Here is a 19,506-nt window from a genome sequence, read left to right as displayed (position 1 = left end):
TGATGCTCGTCGGGAAAAAAGACGGGGAAGCAGGTTCTGGGGTCAACACCCATCAATCTTTCCACAAGTCCTGAAGGGATCATGGCTCTCTGTGCTGATGTAGAAATAGAGCACACTGACGACAAGATATTGATGCTTACCTGGAGGATGCATGCTGGGAGGCAAGGATATTTTACCCTCAAAGAATGGAGAAGAGACGATAATCTGGATCAATTCCTTCTCCCTCGATTCTTATTCCAATAACCGACAAGGATTTACACAAACAAAAAAAAACGGTATGATACAGAGCTTTGGTTATTGTTGCAAGTAAATGGTAGGGGAAGAAGAAAATTGCTGTCTCTTTTCTTGATATCATATTTGAATTCTCACCGGAGGAGGATTCATCGCCAAAGAAAATTGTTGTCATCGTTTCTCTAACTCCTCCGTTGGCTAATGCTAGTTTTGATTGCAAATCTGCAACGATCCTGGGGTTACTTTCTGCGGCCATCTTTACTGTTAATGTTGTATCTACTGCTAGATTTAATCTACCTCTGGCAGCGTCTTGCGTTGGCAATGATTTGGTTTCTTCATGATCGAACTCGTTGATTTGAGATAATGATGTTTTGGTTAAAGTGGTTCTTCGGTTTCCTCCGTTGTCATGGCAATGATAGTTCTCTCACCGTCTCTGCAATCATTCTCCCGATGCCAGTGAATTGTTTGTTTTCTACAAGAATGAGCGTTATAAAATGGCTGACAACTTGTCATTAGAATGGAACGAATTTGGTTTGGGATAAGACATAAGATCTTGTATATGTTGATCAGCCTATGGAACTGGATTTAGTTATACTGTAGACCAACGTGATAGTCATCACGATTAAGCTGGTAAGAATCTTATGCTGGATATTACATTCGCTTTTGCAAGTCGTGTTCACCAAGGAAACAAAGCTAAAGAGGGCATCTACATCAATTTAAAGGGATTCACCATTGGTAATGGAGTCATTGATCCTGTTACCCAATATAAAGATTCTCTGTACTATGCATTGCAAATGTGAATAATAAATGAATCAGACTATAAAAGACTCAATCAAATAGTTCGAGTTTGTGAGGTGGCCATTAAGCTTTGCGGTATTTCTGGAAGAATTGCTTTCTTTGCTTCATATTTGGTTTGCAACGTAACTTTTAGTTCAATATCGAGGATTGTTGGAAATATCAATTATTATGACGTCAAAGAGGAATCCCCACTGTATACAAAGTCTGTGCTTTCATGGCTTCATGGTCAGGAGTGAGTTTACAGCTGTCATCTCTTTTCAGAATCCCTTGCTGAGCTTCTTTGGAATGTCCAAGCATTTGGACTTCGTACAGAAACTATTTGATGAAATGCCTGAAACGCTTGCAAGTTGCTCGGATAGAAAGCTTTTTTACAGTCTTGTGGAGCTCACAGTAAGTTCATAAGAAAGTGCATTGCTGAGAATTTCTAATTGTTTCCTTTTATACATTGATGTCCCGAGATGAAGGTATGCTTCCCGTCTTTTTTGCTTCATTTTATTGTTACACAAATTCCACTTAGATATATAGATTTACAAAGATTTACATGCATACCACCCAACTCTTATGTATTTACATATCTAACACCTAAATTTTACTCTTTACATTAATATCACTTAAACCTTTCACGTCACATAAAAATATTATCATTTTAAAATTTCAAATTAAAAATACTTCTCATGCATAATTAAGGTGACATATATGTATAAATGAAAGTTTGAGCGTTAGACATGTAATACATGAGAATGGTGTAAATTTCCATTAGATTGTTTTTATGAAACCCCAATTGTTCTGGGAAAGAAAATTTGAAACTTTTAAACCTCCTTCATTTGTAGGAAACATACACACTTTGCACAAAATTCTTATGTACTTACACATCTCAAACCTAAACTTTTACATTTGCATACACAGCAGTTCAGTATTTTCAATATATACAATGAAAATTGTATTTCGTTTAAAAATTTAATAAGAATCTTGATATTTTGATATGATAATGAGAATTTTAGTACTGTGTATGTAAATATGAAAGCTCAAATGTAAGATATGTTGAGACAGAAGAATTGAGTGGATTATAAGTAAACCTTTCAATTATCACATCACACGCATAGTCAATTTTTTTTAACTAAGCCATTTATGCATACTTAGCACTTTATCTTGTTCCCAAATTCTCATATAAATTTTCCTGTGCGCCCTTGCGAGGTAGACCTGGTCACGGTCAAGGCATTGGAAGAGCATGAAGCTATCCAAGAGCAGACAAGACGGAACGACATCAAACTTTGCATCGGTGAGATCAATCCAAAACCACTTGACTTTTATTGTAAAATATTTTCTTAACTTTTAAATTCTTAATATAAATATTGAAACATTTAAATTTATAAACTTTCAAACCCAAATCAACAATAACAAACACAAATTCAAAACACATTGTAAAGAACACATTAAATATCTGTAATAAGTCATTTTAGATATGTTCTATCTTCTCTCTCTCCTCTTCTCGGAACGAGACGACGACGTGGTCGGTTGACGATTCATCTCTAAGAGACGGTCGAGACGACAACAGAAGGTGGAAAGAGGAGCTTCGACTGAACCTCGATAGATTTAAATAACATACCTATAAGACGTTGAGGTCGTTCGTCTGGCACGATGTAAAGTTGTCGGTCAACTTTTTGTTTTGATTTGAAAACATGGTATATGAAAATAATTTTTGAAATTTAATTTAATATAATAGATATATAGTTTTGATTTTTAAAGTAATATGTTTTAATTTTCGAAAAAAATGAGACCCAATGGATCTCATTTGTACAATAGTTTGCATAATCGTAGCCGATATCGCGAATACTACACCCTCCCGAAAGATAAGTGTAGATCTCGGCGATAGACCCAATCCTGCAAACTAAGAGATTTGTGACATTCGTTTGGTCTGCGAACCTTTTATGTATGACCGACAAGTTCCCCTATCTAATATAAAGATTAAATAGGGTTTATTTTACCTGGGTTTCAAGTTCCCTATTGCAAGCCCCTATAGTTAATTACTTAATTACATCTCAAATGATTGGGGTCACTTGAGAAAACTCTCGATAATGATCAGAGGTATTAGTCTTCAAGATTCCAAAATTTAGGTTTTTAAGGTAGGACGTGGAAAAACAAGTGGGAGTGACTAAAATAAAAACAGTTATTTTCAAGCATTCAAAAGAAGAAAAAGGTAGGGGATGTCACAGATTTTGAGGAGAACCCTCAGTGACTTCCCAGACTATCCTACTGTGTGGCTGCATTTTTAGAGATGATGTTATTTGAATGTTTAATCCTGCCAATTTTATTATTTGCGACTTACGAATGCATAATACTCGATTATACAAGTAGCCCGCAAAAATAAGAGGGTTTACGTCGTGTCACATGATAACCTCGGAACCTAAGACGGGTTAGGACTTACGCTGCACAACATGGTTGTACAGGAGCCTAAAAAGGGAATGTAAGGATTTACGTTGCGCTAGGCGAGCTACCTCAAAGTCCTGGGATTGTTATTATACTAGGAAGGGATAATGCTGAAGAAGATCCTCTTGCTGTTCGGTCTGAATCCCTCGCCGTGCTGCCCACAAAGTTGGCTCCAAGCTCTTGTCGTCGCGACGACTCTAGGATTTAAGTGTTTGAGATTGGTGATTTGTGCTTCACAGTTTTGGTGTCAATGTTTGGTTTTGATTTCAGTTCTAGTTTTGCATGCAGGGTAGTCAAATTGCAGGTAAATAAAAGATACTTGAAAAGTAAAATGCAGTAACATAAAATGTTGTGAATAAACTGTAAAAGCGTACCTGGGCATCTGCTACTGTTGCGTTATTAGTGTTGCGAGCATAGTGTGATTTGCAGCAGGTTTAAATAAATTTGCAAGAAAAGTAAACAAGGCGAGAAAACCTAGCGTGAAAGTCAGAAAAAAGAGTCGTAGAAATCACAAGCAAACGAAACACTTAGCCACACATGAAAGATTAGGACTGAGTGTAAAACATTGGTAAACATTGGTAAAAGTAGGGGGGCTCAGAGTTGGGTTGTGTGCTTCCCGATCTTGAACAAGAGTTACTAGCCGAAGTTACCGGCCCGACAATCTACAGAAGGCAGACCTTAACCTCAATCCAAGTGACTAGTCGTGGACCTTTATAAATTTTCATAGAAAGATTTTCATGCAAAAGCTATTATTTAAGTATTTTTTTTTATGCAGAGTTCTTTTAATCATGTAAAATAAATTTTTATTTTATTTTTGTAAAGTCGTACAGTCCACTGACTAGTCACTCTAATCGTGTTAGAGCTACTGCCAACCTAAGAGTGTCGAGGGCAACGATCCCACCAAGAATCGGCGAATAGTATCATAGGTTCTTCCCTCTTCCCTCTCCCTTATCCTTCCCTCTCCCTTATTGAAGATCCTTGAAGTTGGAGATACTATTTTAATAATCTAACATCGTATGCCTCGTTTAAGCACACATAAGCAATGTCGTCATCGCCCTCGCCACCTAGACACTACACTTATCCTAATCTGATGATTCATATGTGACGTTAAGAAATTTCTCCAATTACCAGGAGGATTTGAGTGTAATATTCAAGCTCAAATCCCATGCACTGGGTTTTACTGTAGGTTAACTCATTGCAAGAATTTCACTGTTGATTTAATTAAGGAAACATGAACTACGTCTCGGTGCATCCTGGTGTCTAGTGTCTTAATCAATTTGTGAATCAATGTCTAGTGTCTTAATCAATTTGTGAATCAGACTCCAGTGACATGTTTCATTATTCATTCAAAAATTAGGTGGGTGAACGCTCATCTAGGAAAGGCTCCTAAAATCTAGGAAGACTATGCTGAGAATTAGGTAGATAGGCTCTCACCTAGGGTGTACTCCTAAAATCTAGGAAGTCTATGCTGAGAATCAGGTGGATGGACTCTCAACTAGAGTGTACTCCTAAAATTTAGGAAGCTTATGCTGAGAATTAGGTGGCTGGACTTTCACCTAGGGTGCACTCCTAAAATCTAGAAAGCCTATGTTGAGAATTAGGTGGTTGGATTCTCACCTAGGGTGTGCTCCTAAAATCTAGGGAGTCTATGCTGAGAATTAGGTGGATGAGCTGTCACCTAGGGTGTGCTCCTAAAAATCTAGGAAGCCTATGTTTTAACTTGTGCTTAAAGTGATTCAAGGTATTTCCCTCAATTAAGTATTTTCCAACTAATTTTCAAATATTTTTAAGAATATTCCAAATAATTAAATCAGAAAATCCCACTTTTCGACTTAACCAGTTAACAAAAATGTCAAAATAAACGAAAAGAAAATGTTGATCCACTTTCAAAACTAACAAATCAAAAGAGGAAATAGCAAGTAAATCAACCTAAAAAAAACGTTTAAAATCTTTCAATAACTGTAATTAAATACTCTCAAAAAGAGTGCTTAAGTTTGTTCCAAAACAATGCACAAAATCGGCCCAAATCGACACATAAAGTGACTCCAAAACAGCGATCAAAATCAACCCAAATCAGCACCTATAGTAGCTCCAAAATAGTGCACAAAATCAGCTCAAATTGGCACCTAAAGTGGTTCCAAAACAGTGCATTAAAATCAGACCTTAAATTCGCCTCAAAACATCGTGTAAGTCTCTCTAAATCAACAAGCAAAAACATCCCAAAACAGTGTCGAAACTGCTCCAAAATGGTGCCCAAATTATTTCCAAAACAGCATATAAATCCTAAGCAAGAAAAGATACATTTCACATTAAGAAATAGAAGTACCTCTTACGTTGAATTAAAGATTAGAGTGGTGTAACCATAAAGCTTAGGTTCTACATATGCAGAGAATATAAGCATTGTATGGTATGCACGTAAAAATTGAAGTCAATGTGATAGATATGCAAACACATAGCAATTGAGTGGCGTGTATGTAAAACAAATCTTAGGTATTAGGCATACAAGCATATAATTGACATACAAGTTGATTCCAAGACTTGGGTGTTGGATATGTAAATACATGAGGGTTATATGGTATGTATATGAATTTCTCGTAATTGAAATAGTTAAATCATGTGTGTAGAGCCTCCCAAATAAAAATCAATTTTATAAGAATTGGTCAGAATTTGTGATACCAAACAAATACAGTGCAAACAATTGTTCGTATTGTAAAAATAGCAAAGATTTTATTTCATCTTAAATGAAATATGAATAGGAAACTGGAGCATAAACTCAGGAATAAGAGAGTTTTACCGACTTTAGAGAAGTTGTAGCTCTGGAAGGAGGAAGATGCAAGCCTCAGAAAACCTTGTGATGCCTTTCTGGCTAATTCTAATCGTCACTCTATCGCAGGGCTTCAGTCACGAGGGCCACTGTTCTGGCGAAATCTGGAGAGGAGTGGGAGAAGAGCGAGGTTTTTTTTTCGGTTTGTGAAGGAGGCAAGCGGGACTGTTCGGTCGAGCGAGTAAGGAGGCGGGATCGAACGCGAGAAAGTCGAGCAGGAGACGTGAGCCGAACGGGAGGAAGAAGAGGCGAATGCTTTTGGTGCGTGAGGGAGGAAGAGGCGAACAACTTCGATCGGATGAAGAAGAGACGAAGCAGCAGTTCGAAGCAGCTGTTCGGTGGAGAGGGGAGCAAGCGTGCTAGTACTTCTCGATCAAAAGAGGGGAGGCGTGTGGCTTCGGGTCGTGGAAGGGAGTCAAACAGGGCCTCCTTCGGTTCGCAGAGGTGAGAGTGGTGCGAGAGCTCTTGGTGCAGAGGGAAGACGAGGGAGTCGAGCGGGCAACATATGCTTCAATCAGGAGCTTCGATCGAGTCGCAGAGAGGAGCGGGTGAGCGAAAGGAAGGAGCTAATCTGTCGAACGAGGAAGAGGGGGAAGGGGGAGGTGAAGTCGAGCAGGGAAAGTGAAGCCGGTAAAGGTCTGTGCCGAGGTTAAGATGCAAACGGGATCGAGAGGGACAGGCAAAGTCGAGCAAGGGCGAGCGGCGCAAAGGGGGTTTCGGTAAGAGGAAGAAGCCGACCGAATGGGAGGGAGGAGATGGGCTTTTCGTCGACAGAGGAAGGGGACGAATCTGTCAAGGTCGAAAACAGGATCTAGCTGAAGAAGCGTTTGCAGGGACCGCCCCCGATTCAAAATGCCTGGGAGAGGTTGTATAGCCGAAGAGACGTTACGGGAGGCAGCAGGGGAATTGAATGAATTCCATTGATGAAGCAGATTCAAAAGGAAAATGTTTAACTTTCAATTAAAACGATATTAAATGCCTATTTGAAATTTGAAATTTTGAAATTCAAAATTATGTAACCCTTGTTCAGCACGAGTCCAGCCCAAATCGAACCCGAGTTGAACCTAGGTTGAGTCCGGACCCGCGCTTCGCTAATTAAAAATACATCGATATTCGTGTCATTTGTTTGTGCGCGTAAACCTAACAATGCGGGTGTCTTTTCTAGCCAAAGTTGACGTTCCAAACGCGTCAATGTGGTTTGTTTCGTCATCCGGGGTCATCCGGACGAGTTCGCCGACGGGCGAGTCGATTCAAGTCAAAGTCGTGTGTGGTGCAGTGAGTGCGTGAATTGCGGTGTTCGCAAGTAATCGAGTCACAAAGGGTTCGCCTAAGGTTGTTTAATCCTATAAAAACTCATTTTCGGGTCCTCTACATGTTGGTCCTTAGCCCTTGCAATTAGAAGTTTAGTGTTTGGAACCACTCATGCGAGGTCTTCACAAAAATGAGTCAAGAAATGACTTGAAGTTCTACGGGAGGTGGGCTCCATTGCTAGTCCGCTAGGATAATCAATAAGAACTCCTAAAGCTAGATCCTAGGTTCTAAGAGGAGACTAAGACCTCGCTAAAAATGAGGTCAACAAAAACCTCATTCACTATCATTTAGGACTTTCTAAGATTTTACATCGTACGATATAAGTCCGAAACTTTTTAAGATTTCCTCTTATTTCCTCGGGTCATTTACATATAAAATGTAGATACAAGCCTCAAATATCTAAATAATTTACAGGACTGAAACATCACATAAATTTTCTTTCAAAAATGTAAAGTCAAATCATAGGTTAGGTAGAGATGTCACTGGAGCTTCTTCGGTATCTTCGACATCTCCTACTTTTCACTTCTTTAGATTCCGGAAATAAATGTTCTCATTTGAACCTATCTCATTTGATTTTTCCTATAAACAATCGTGAAAACTTAAACGTTGAATCCTTGAAGATGAAACATTGATCTTAATCGAGAGTTTTCTTAGGTGACTTCAGTTGTCTAAGATGTAATTAAATATAGAGGCTTGCCTCTATAGAGAATTAAGAATCCAGATTAATCTAAACCCTATCTAATCTGTGTATTAAATAGAGGAATTTGTCGGCTATAAATTTCACGGACCAAAATAGAGTCATAAACTTTTAAGTTTAGATATTTAAGTCTACTCTACCAATAAATAATATGTTCATCCTTCGAGATGATATAATTTATGGTATCGTGCTCAGCTATTTAAACTATTAGATATATGAGGTCTATCCGGTCTCATCATTTTCCAAAATAAAAAAATATATCATTTTCACAAAATTAAAATTACATTATATATATTATATTAAATTTAAATTTTAAAATCTTATTTTCAAAAAAAATAGCCGACAAGGGATGAATTTGTAAATAAGCGTTCTATAATGTTTAATGGGGCTTAAACTATTCAAACAACCTTCCCTTGTGTAGATGGGAGTTATTGTGAGTTTTATTTTAGGTTGTATACTGGTCTGGGGAGACTTTCTTGAATTCGGAGAATGGTGACAGAGAAGTAATCGTGACTGCACCATGATTTATGCCTAGACTCCCCAATCCTTCTCCAATGGCTGCAAAGGTTTTTTCCATCAGATTATGTAGGCTGTTAAAGGACACTATCAAGTTTGCAAAGGAAAATTGAAGCTGCTAGTTATTCCGCTAAAAAGAGGAAATAAGCTTCTCAATTTGGGGATAGCAATTAAACACCGGATTGTTTTCTTCTTGTTAGATTCCTTGTTGCTCCCTTAGTTTCTTCTAGCAAGAGGAATACAGAAAATGATGAGGAGTCTTCCTGAGCTAAGGCAACTGCTTCATAAGAGTTCCTATTGCAATTTTTTTGTAAAGTCCAATCGAACAATAATGTTTTAGCAAGTCTTAAAACTATTATTTCTATTAGAATTAGAGATAGGATTGTAGCCCTTAAGATTGATGTTGATACTAAGATTTTTAATATTATAAATTCTTATGCTCCTCAAGTAGGTTTACATATAGGTTCTAAAGAAAAATTCTGCAATGGCCTAGAAAAATTAGTACAAATAATACCAATTGAAGAATGAATTTTTACTGGAGGAGATTTAAATGGGCATGTTAATGGTCGTAGAAGAATTTAAAAATATTCATGATGGCTACGATTTTAGAGTAATTAATGAAGAATGTAAAGTCATATTAGATTATGCTTTAGCTTATGATTTTGTAATTGCTAAAACTTTATTTATGAAAAAAGATGAGCATATTATTACTTATAAGAATAAATCTAATAAAACACAAATTAATCATTTTCTTATAAGAAGAGATCGTCGATAATGTAAAGATTGTAAGGTCATTCCAAGTGAGAATTTAAATACTCAACAATGATTATTAATTCTAAATTTTAAGACGAAGAGTTGCAAGATTAAGAGTATTAGAAATCTTTGTCATAGAATTAAATGTGGGCATCTAAAAGGCAAATAAAATTTTTTTATGAGAAATCTTTAAGATTTCAAGATTTAGAATATTCATGAAAGTCAATTCTATGTAGGATAAATAACAAACACTATTAAACAATTGGCAAAATATGTACTTGGAGAATCAAAAAAAAAAATTCTATAAATAAAAATAAGTGGTGATGGAACAGTAACGTGCAAGATAAAATTTAAGAATTTGTGTTATGAAAAATAGTTTAAATGTAAAAGCTTAGAGAACCGAAAAAAATATAAAGAGACCTGTATATAGTTTAAGAGAACAATTTGTGACATTACAAATTCTATTTTTAGTGATATTTATAATAGATTAGATATCAAAGATGGTGAAAAATATATTTATAAACTAGCCAAACAAGGACAAAAGAAAAGTAAAAATTTAACTAAAGTGAAATGTATTAAAAATGAAAATCAAAAAATGATTTTCTTAGGAAAAAGAAATTCAACATAGGTGGGCGAGTTATTTTGATAAACCCTTCAATGAAGTTTCTGAAAATGTGATCGACCTTAGTCATCTTAATATCGTTAATAATAATAAGATATTTTATTTTTCCTATCACATTGGTAAAAAAAAGTTTATGAAACTTTAAAGAAAACCCAGGGTGGAAAATCAGTAGGATCTAAGGATAACCCAATGGAGAATAAAGAAAGAGAGAAAGAGGGGTAGAATGAGAAAAAGAGAGAGGGAGAAAGGGAGAAAAAGAAAGAGAGACAGAAAGAGAAATGATGGGTAGAGAGGGAGAGAGAAAGAGAGAGTGAGAGGGTACCCTTTTTCCTTGTCGACCCGATCACCTTATGCCTAACTGAGCGCCCCCACTTGAGCCATTTTAATGTCTATGTTGCATTCTTATTTTATTTTATTACTGTGTATCATAAAAAAAATGTGTTGTAATATTGTTTTATTTTGTCGTCGCCGATTGTCAATGTCAACACCATCAAAGCTCAAAAATATATAAATGCAGTGAAATCAGGCTAGCTTTACTTTTTTATACAAGAAAAATGAAGATCGACATGCATCTCATAGACTGGTGGATTAGAAGATCTTTTTTGGTCGCAGTGTCTCACGACACTGACCAACACGTCTTATAAACAACTGAACAGACACACACGCCGATCCAACCTCCTAACCAGGGACGACGCCGGGAGGTTGCCAAAATTTTGGGAGAATTTAGACTTGTAAATTATACAAAAATATGGACTCTTTAGACTTTAAAAATGTCATAAAATGAAAATAAAATGCATGTTACAATATATAGAATAAAACCTAAGCTATAGTTGAAGTCATTTCAAGAGCATAAATTAAATGTGTTTAAGACTTGCATAAGAGTCATGAAAAATTGAATGACTCGTCAACTGATATAAATAAACTTCACACCTTGGCTTCAAATTTGATCATACTTGAGGATGATTAAATAAAATATACATACTGATGGAAATGAATCTTTATGTGGTCTATTTGAAAACAAAAATTGGGACTAACTTTAGAGGGGCTGAAAAAATTGAATTAAATGTTAAATATCATAAATTGGGGGTATATTTAAACCACATGCTATTTTTAAATGTTGAAATGAAGAATTAACATTTCAATTTTGTCACCGGATTCACAATACAATTGGAAGCGAACGGAAGGTGATCCCTTTTAGAGCCTAAAATAAAGAATTAACATTTAAATTTCGCCACCAGATTCACAATACTCTTGGTAGCGAACGGAAGGTGATCCCTTTTAAAGCCTGAAGATGAAACATTGCATGTGAAAATTTCCAGATAAAAGTTTATAGTTTTAAAATGGCTAAAGGTCTTTAAAGCCTATATAAGCTTCATGTTATTTCTAAGTCAAATACAGTGATTTAGAATATATGAAAATATTTTGAAACTCGGTTTGTACTATCTTAAATTGTGTATGCTTTAAGAGATTCATATAGATAAAAGTCAAGTACGTGACTTCAAAATCTCTTGTTCTATATTGCAAATCATAGTCATGATTTAAAGGTAGCACAAGTATTCAAATTCTCCAAATTCTTCAAGTTATTCAAATGTATGAAATAAAAAGGTCTGCATGTGCTCCAACCAATGTGTTGAATATTCACACATTAGGTTTGAGAATGTTGCGCGAGCTAATCAGGTCACTTTGTCTATAGGATAAGGTTATATGTCCCACACCACTAATTCGATCCTCCTCCTCGTAAGGACTGGAGTTGACGAGTTTGGTAATTTTGAAAAGAATGTCAAAATCCTAAAGATAAAAATTTATAAGTCCAAATTACCTAGTATGATCCACCTATTTACAAGGATAGGAGTTGATAGGACTTATATTCTAAAAAAAGGTTTTAAACAATGAAACTAAATACACCCACTTCAAATATAAAAGTTTTAAATGCTTAAATAGTTCGATGATGGTCTTATTAATCGAAGATTTCAATTGGAGGGTCAATATTACAAATTAGGACTTTTAAAATAATCAATTAAAATATCCAAGTACAATTCAATCACTTAAATGGCTTAAAAGAAAACTCATCAATCATCTGCAACAATTTATCAATGGTGACAAATTTCGGACTAACTACAGCTCACAAAGAGCTATTGTCATATTAAATGCATCCCTATATTTACAATTAAAGTCATTGCAAAGACGTGACCTAAGTCTTCTATCTGCGTGGTTTATGTCACTAAATGATACCACAAAATAACACTTACGACAAAATAGCACTTGCGACCAAAGCCCTCTGACCAGGGCTTGTCATCAAATGACACCATTATATTACGGTCATTACCGGAATCCGTATGTTTCCCAATGACTTTCTACCCTTTGAGTTTTAAATCATGAGGGTATAATCAATTGATATAAAATATTCTGTTAGCTAAAATTGACTAAAATTTGTCCCCTTAAACATCCACCCCATATCTACAAGAATATCTTGGACGACATAACTCATAGTTGTTGATAATAATATTTCTATCAGGTTAGGTCGACTACCTCTTCTGACTAAGTAGATCAGGGACCATGACGACTCAGGATAACGGAACTATGAGATATTGATCAATTTTCGTCTTCATTCCCTCATAATTCGCTTTAGACCTCAAGTGGTGAATTCTATGATTTAAATCCTAAATTTGCTGCTATTATATGTTAAATATTCAATTCTTAATAACTAGCCTTAATCAAAAGTGCTCTTCTGTTATCGGGATGGGTAATTAACCATAGGGATTTGTGCGCACCTATGGGAGACCACGAAACAAAAATAGAAATAAAATGCAGAGAGTCTCTTGAGGAGCGGTTCTGAATTTTTAGAGCCCACAGAGGGTAATTGAATATAGGTTAAGACGTGTTACAAAGAATTCTCATAATCACTTTGGCTTTGCGACGGGCACGTCTACCATGGAAGTTATACATTTATTTAGAGGCTTGATGGAGAAGTACAAAGAGAACAAGGAGAATCTACATATAATTTTTAATGATTAACAAAAAGCTTACAATAAGGTTCCAAGAGAAATTTTTTGGAGAGTTCTAGAAAAGAAAGGTGTTGATATGACTTATATTCAAGTCATTAAAGATATGTATACTAGAGTTGTTACTTGTGTTTGAATATATGGAGGATTGACCAAATATTTTTCTATTTCAATCGGATTCCATCAAGGATCATCTTTAACCCCATATATGTTTGCTTTAGTTATGGATGCTTTTACTAGACAATTGACAGGAGGATGCACCTTGGTGTATGTTTTTCGTTGATGATATCCTTCTTGTGGATAAAATCAGAGAAAGTGTTTAGGAAAAATTTGATTTATGAAGGTATACATTGGAGTCCAAAGGCCTTCGTTTGAGTAGGGCTAAAACTGAATACATGGAATGTAATTTTATTAGTGGTAACTTTATTGGTAGAGATTTAATTATGGGTGATCAACTCATTAAAAGGTGTGAACGCTTTAGATATCTCGGGTCTATTGTTCAAAGTGATGGTGATATAAATGGGGATGTTATTAGTAAAATTCAAGATGGTTGGGTGAAATGAAGGAATGCTTCTGGCCTATTGTGTGATTGAAAATTACTGCTTAGACTGAAAGGAAATTTAATAAGATAGTGGTGAGACCTGCAACGTTCTATGGCGCAAAATGTTGGCCTTTAAAAGAGAAGTATAAAATTAAGTTAAGCTTATGTGGATGAGTGGCTTGACAATTAGAGACAAAATGTGAAATGAATATTTACGTGATATGGTTGGTGTAGCCCCAATGACAGATAAATTTAGAGAGAGTCGTCTTAGATGGTGTGGTCACATTAAACGTCGTCCATCTGATGATTCGGTTAGGAGAATAAATGTTTTAAATTTGACTTATGTTAAGAATGGCAAAGATAAGCCTTTGAAGACTAGACCTATGAAGACTTGGACATATTGTATAAAAATAAACTTAATTTATTAGAATTAAATGAAAATATGACACTCAATAGGACGCAATGGAGAAAAAGGATTCATGAAGCCGACCCCACCTAATGGGATAAAGGCTTGTTATTGTTATTGTAGTTCTTAGGTTTTGGCCTCCCATGTTCCACCCAAGTTATAGTTAGTTGTTCTAGCAAAACAAAGAGGCTTGATCAACATTTGATCTCAAAATGATCACCATATTCGTAAGAAAGCGTAGAAAGTCAAATGTTGGAGAACTTGAAAAGTACAATATTGAAATGTTACCAGAGCTGCCTCCAAGAAATAAAAACAAAGACGATATAGGTAATTAAAGAAGTTATTGACTAGGGCAGAGGAGACTACCTTGAGTACACCACAAAGGGAAAAGCCCCAAAGAATGCCAATAAGGATGCTAAAAGGAATATAGCTTCTTAGAATATTTTAGCCACTATATTTGATGATGTTAAAATGCCTATTAGTGAAATTAGAGAAGTTATCATTAGTTTTCAATAAGATATCTCTTGGAGGCTATTCAAGAGGCAAGAATATATGTGTTGCTTTCTTATAAAGGGATAATTAGCATTCGCTTGTATACTCTCAACTCAAATGGCTTTCAGAGTTGAATAGATGTCACGTGATTTAAAGATTGGAGATCCTCGTGCAAATTCTCATGCTTTTTAACAATTTGCTTTTCATCAAAATTTCAATAATCCTTTTGTGCATACGTGACTTCAACAAAGGTAAGCAACTGAGATTACCTAAGTCACTGAGAAAGGACAAAACGAAGACCCTAATACTAAGCACTGAGTTTTTATTAGTGATGTCATTATAAACGAAGTCGGAAGTCACTATTAAAGGAGAGTGAGAATCATCAAATCAATAGGGAGATAGATAAAATTGGTCATCATAATGATCAAATCTAAACTTTATGAGTTGCAACATCATAATTATCAAAATTTAACTTTACAAGTTGCCACTAACAAAGAGCAAGTTCAAGCTCAAACTTAAAGAGGTTCTTAAGAAAATGGCTCAACCGACGAGATAAGAAAAATAATTACAATCAAGCAATTTGAAGAATTATTATTGAAATCAAATCATTGGAGGATATTTTTACTTCTTTTTAAGTTGATGTTAAAAACATTAAGATTATTAGATAAGGAACCTTGCTCAAAGTCTATGGAGAAACCAAGTGAATACAAGTCAATAACTTTTATAAAAAATTTGAGAACCTAAGTAGTCATCCAGCCATTTTATTCTAATGAATTCAACAGAGAAATGCACCAAAAAATAGATGCAACAAAGATTGATGTTGCCTTGATGAGAAAATTTATTGAATCTTCTCAATCGATTTAGTTCTTAATGGGTGGAGAGTTCTTTACAAATCATTTGGTTTGATGTGAAAAAATTCCCAATAGATGGCTCTAGACCCCCTTTATGCTATATTTATGGTTGGAGTTGGGAAGCTTTTGCAATATGAGTATAGAAATGTGACAACATTTTCAAGCAATTCTTATGAAAATTAATCATTCGATGTATCTTGCAGGAAATAAATTTTAAGAAAATGTTTCATTTTTCTTAATTTTATTAGTATTTTCTCTTTTTTGGTGTAGTTTATCATAATCAAAATTTTACTTTATTAAGATTATATTTTCTTGTTGCTTCTATTTGAAATGAAAATAAAGTTAGAATTACCTCACTTTATTATTTTGTTATTTTTAGCATGATCATGGTGCATTAAGTCTTTCGTTCAACGAGTCATCCTGTATTGTCAAGTCAATTCTCATAAAAATCCTTAGTCAACGGATAGAGCATTATTTGAATTTCCTAAAATGATGAAAATGTCTGCAACAAATAATAAAGATATCATTTTTAATTTTTATTTATTTAAGATTCAAAAAGATAAAAGTGACCCATGAATGTGACTGAGGTGATTTAAGGAATTTGAACATTTTTTTATAATATTCTTTAACGGATAGAGCGTTATCTGAATTTCCTAAAATGATGAAAATGTCTGCAACAAATAATAAAGATATCATTTTCTATTTTTATTTATTTAAGATTCAAAAAGATAAAAGTGACCCATGAATGTGACTGAGGTGATTTAAGGAATTTGAACATTTTTTTATAATATTCTTTAACGGATAGAGCGTTATCTGAATTTCCTAAAATGATGAAAATGTCTGCAACAAATAATAAAGATATCATTTTCTATTTTTATTTATTTAAGATTCAAAAAGATAAAAGTGACCCATGAATGTGACTAAGGTGATTTAAGGAATTTGAACATTTTTTTATAATATTCTTTAAGATTGAAAAGGATTCTTTTACATATTCCCGACCACTAGACTCATCTCAAATACATCTTTTCTAGTACCTTATTCTAATCTTCTTTGTGAAAGATGGTTGTTGATTTGATCAATAGTCATGATCACTTCGTAAAACATATTTGAAGTTGGCTTAATTCATAAATGGAAGCAAAAATATGTTTTTGGGTAAGGCATATGATGTAGGTTGGGAAGTTTCATGATGAAAGAAGTAGTTGTGGGCGAGTGCGTGGTTTTTTACAATGATCAATTTTGACTAGGACTACAAGCTCCTTTCTTCCTTCCAGGGATCATGGATATCCTTACTGTCTATGGTTCGATCCTGCACATATGCGTCGAAATCAATTGCCACCATTGTCTCATTCATTACTTTTTTTTTTTTAGAGCATAAGATTAAATGATGTGTCAAGTTCATGTATGTGTTCGCAAAGAATAACTTCAAATAAGTTTTTTTTTTCTTCCAATTATATCAAACTTCTTGGAATAGAAATTGAAATAAAGGATAAAAAAATGAAGTTTTTTTTAATTGCTTGAGTTGCTGATTGAGACAAGAATGACAGAACTTTTAAAGTAGAATGTCATCATATGTGGCTCTTCATGGTCAAGTATATCCAATTCATAAAGAAAAAACACACTATTGATTTTTTTTTTTTTTGGGTACATGTGCAGGGTACATGTGCATAAAAAAGAGATCTAGCATTTAAAGTCAAAGGTGAGAGGCCAAGTAGATCCTTTGTACATCTTAATTTCTTTTTAAATTGGAACTCTTAGAGAATGCTTTTTGTTTTCTACAAAAGGAGATTCAAGCGAGTCTTTTTAGGAATGCTAATGCCAATCCTAAAGTGATGCTTTTCTTAACGAACATAATGAATTGAAGGTCCCCTCTAAGGCATTCTATTCAAATTGTTCCCCAACGATTGTTTCTACTGAAAGTTCTCATAATGTCATTCTCATTGAATGTGCTAAGTTGAAAACTTGACAACGGCTACTGTGCCTATTGTTGTTAGAGAAAAGATCATCAAGTAGAGTGCAACCAACAAACTTGGAAAACATGCTTGAATGACACATATCTAGGGTTCCTAGATGGGTGGAAAGATCAAGAATAGGCAACGGGTGACAGAGGAGTGAAGGCGTCTAAAATACGGAACTGACGACAAGATAGTGGCCCGGTTGGAGGAAACCAGTAGGATTCTGCAGTCAAAGCACTTGGAAGCAAGTTTGGAGAGGAAGATCTTCAGATGTTTAGCAGCTATCACCATCTTGATCCAATCAAGTTATGGGCACATCACTTGAGCAAAATCAAAGCATACAAAACTCCAATAGAGAAAATTAGAGAAAAACAATCTTTAATGCATAAATCAAAGTAAAAATCCCAAAAAAATGGAAAGAATAACATATAAATAGTCACTTTGTAGGAATACCTTAATTATATAAAAAAGGACCTACAAGCCTGGAAATAACAACCCAAGTAGAAAAGTCCCTCTATAGAACTCCCGGACAAAATCCTACCCTGATTTTGTCACTCTCTCCACTCAGGGTCACTCTCTCCAAGTATGACAAGCTTCTCCTTCTCCTCTGGAAGCATCTAACTCCTCGTAGTATGAAGACAAGTCATTTATATTAAAAGTAACAGAAATATTTCAGTCTCCCGGTAGATCAATCTTATATGGATTATCATTAATCTTCTTAAAAATCATAAATGAGTCGTCAGCTCTAGGCTTGTGAATCTGCATGAAAATGCTTCTTCAGTTTGATCCATACCAAGTCAAACTCGTAAAAAAACATAACTACTTTGGATTTATTAGCTTGCTTCTGATACTTGGTGTTTCGTTTAGCAGATACTTTCCTTCTCATGTAGGGTCCGAACATCTCTGGCTCTAACATAATGGAACGGGCAACTATTAGAAGGTGTCAGTTTTTTCACTCAAGCTACCTCATTTTGTTGAGAAGTATCTGTACAGGAGCTGTGATGGAGGATATTCTTACATACAAAAAAATCCCCTAATATAGAAATAAAAAATTCATGATCGTTGTCAATCCGAAAGACTTGAATTGATGCCTTGAATTTGGTCAAAATGTAGGAATGGGAATTTTTGAAGGTGACAGCAGCTTCAGATTTGCCTTTTAAGATATATACCCATGTCATTCGATTGTGATCATCAATCAAGGTAAGGAACCATCATTGATTGGTGTATAAGTCACTATGAATCAGTGAAAAAAAGAGTTGAAGGAATATAAGAGTATGGTGAATATGTTACTCGATAATGTTTAGCTGACTGACAAATCTCACATTTTAAAACTAGATAATTTTTTAGTAGTAAACATCAAATACATGTAACACAAAACAACAAAACCTTTACCCACAATAGAATTACAAGACCTGTCAACAATTTTAATGACATCTCTCCCAGAGCATGGAGAATATGTCGAGAAGGCATGAGATCATCTGGTCATATGGTATGTGAAACTGTCGGTCAACTTTTTTTTCGATTAGATTTAATTTTGAAAAATATGATATATGAAAATAATTTTTGAGATTTAATTTAAATATAAAGGATATATAGTTTGAGTTTTAAAAGTAGTATGTTTTAATTTTTGAAAAATGAGACCAAATGGATCTCATTAGTCTGATAGTTTGCATAATCGTGTCTGATACCGCGAATACTACACCTTCCCGAGAGATAAGTGTAGACCTCAGCGATAGACCCAATCCTGCAAACTAAGAGATTTGTGACATCCGTTTGGTCTGCGAACCTTTTATATATGACCGACAAATTCCCCTATTTAATACAAAAATTAAATAGGGTTTATTTTACCTGGGTTCCAAGTTCCCTATAGAGGCAAGCCCCTATAGTTAATTACATCCCAAATGACGGGAGTCACTTGAGAAAACTCTCGATAATGATCAATGGTTCTAGTCTTCAAGAATTCAAGGTTCAGGTTTTCAAGGTAGGATGAGGAAAACCAAATGGGAATGGCACAATGAGGAACACTTATTTTCAGGAGTCCAAAGGAAGGAGAAGGTAGGGGATGTCACTGATCCGAGGTAAA

At 35.0% G+C, this 19,506-nt stretch overlaps 1 protein-coding gene across 1 annotated transcript in view; it reads right to left on the bottom strand.

The window, feature by feature from the left end:
* Positions 1-19,506, bottom strand: part of LOC110022878 (RNA polymerase II C-terminal domain phosphatase-like 1) — an 82,555-nt gene that overhangs the window by 26,106 nt on the left and 36,943 nt on the right. The gene's annotated exons all lie outside the window — the stretch shown is intronic.

This window comes from Phalaenopsis equestris, unplaced genomic scaffold (genome assembly GCF_001263595.1).
Source record: "Phalaenopsis equestris unplaced genomic scaffold, ASM126359v1 Scaffold000203, whole genome shotgun sequence".
Lineage (NCBI taxonomy): Eukaryota > Viridiplantae > Streptophyta > Magnoliopsida > Asparagales > Orchidaceae > Phalaenopsis > Phalaenopsis equestris.
This window is presented reverse-complemented; position numbering and strand designations above follow the sequence as displayed.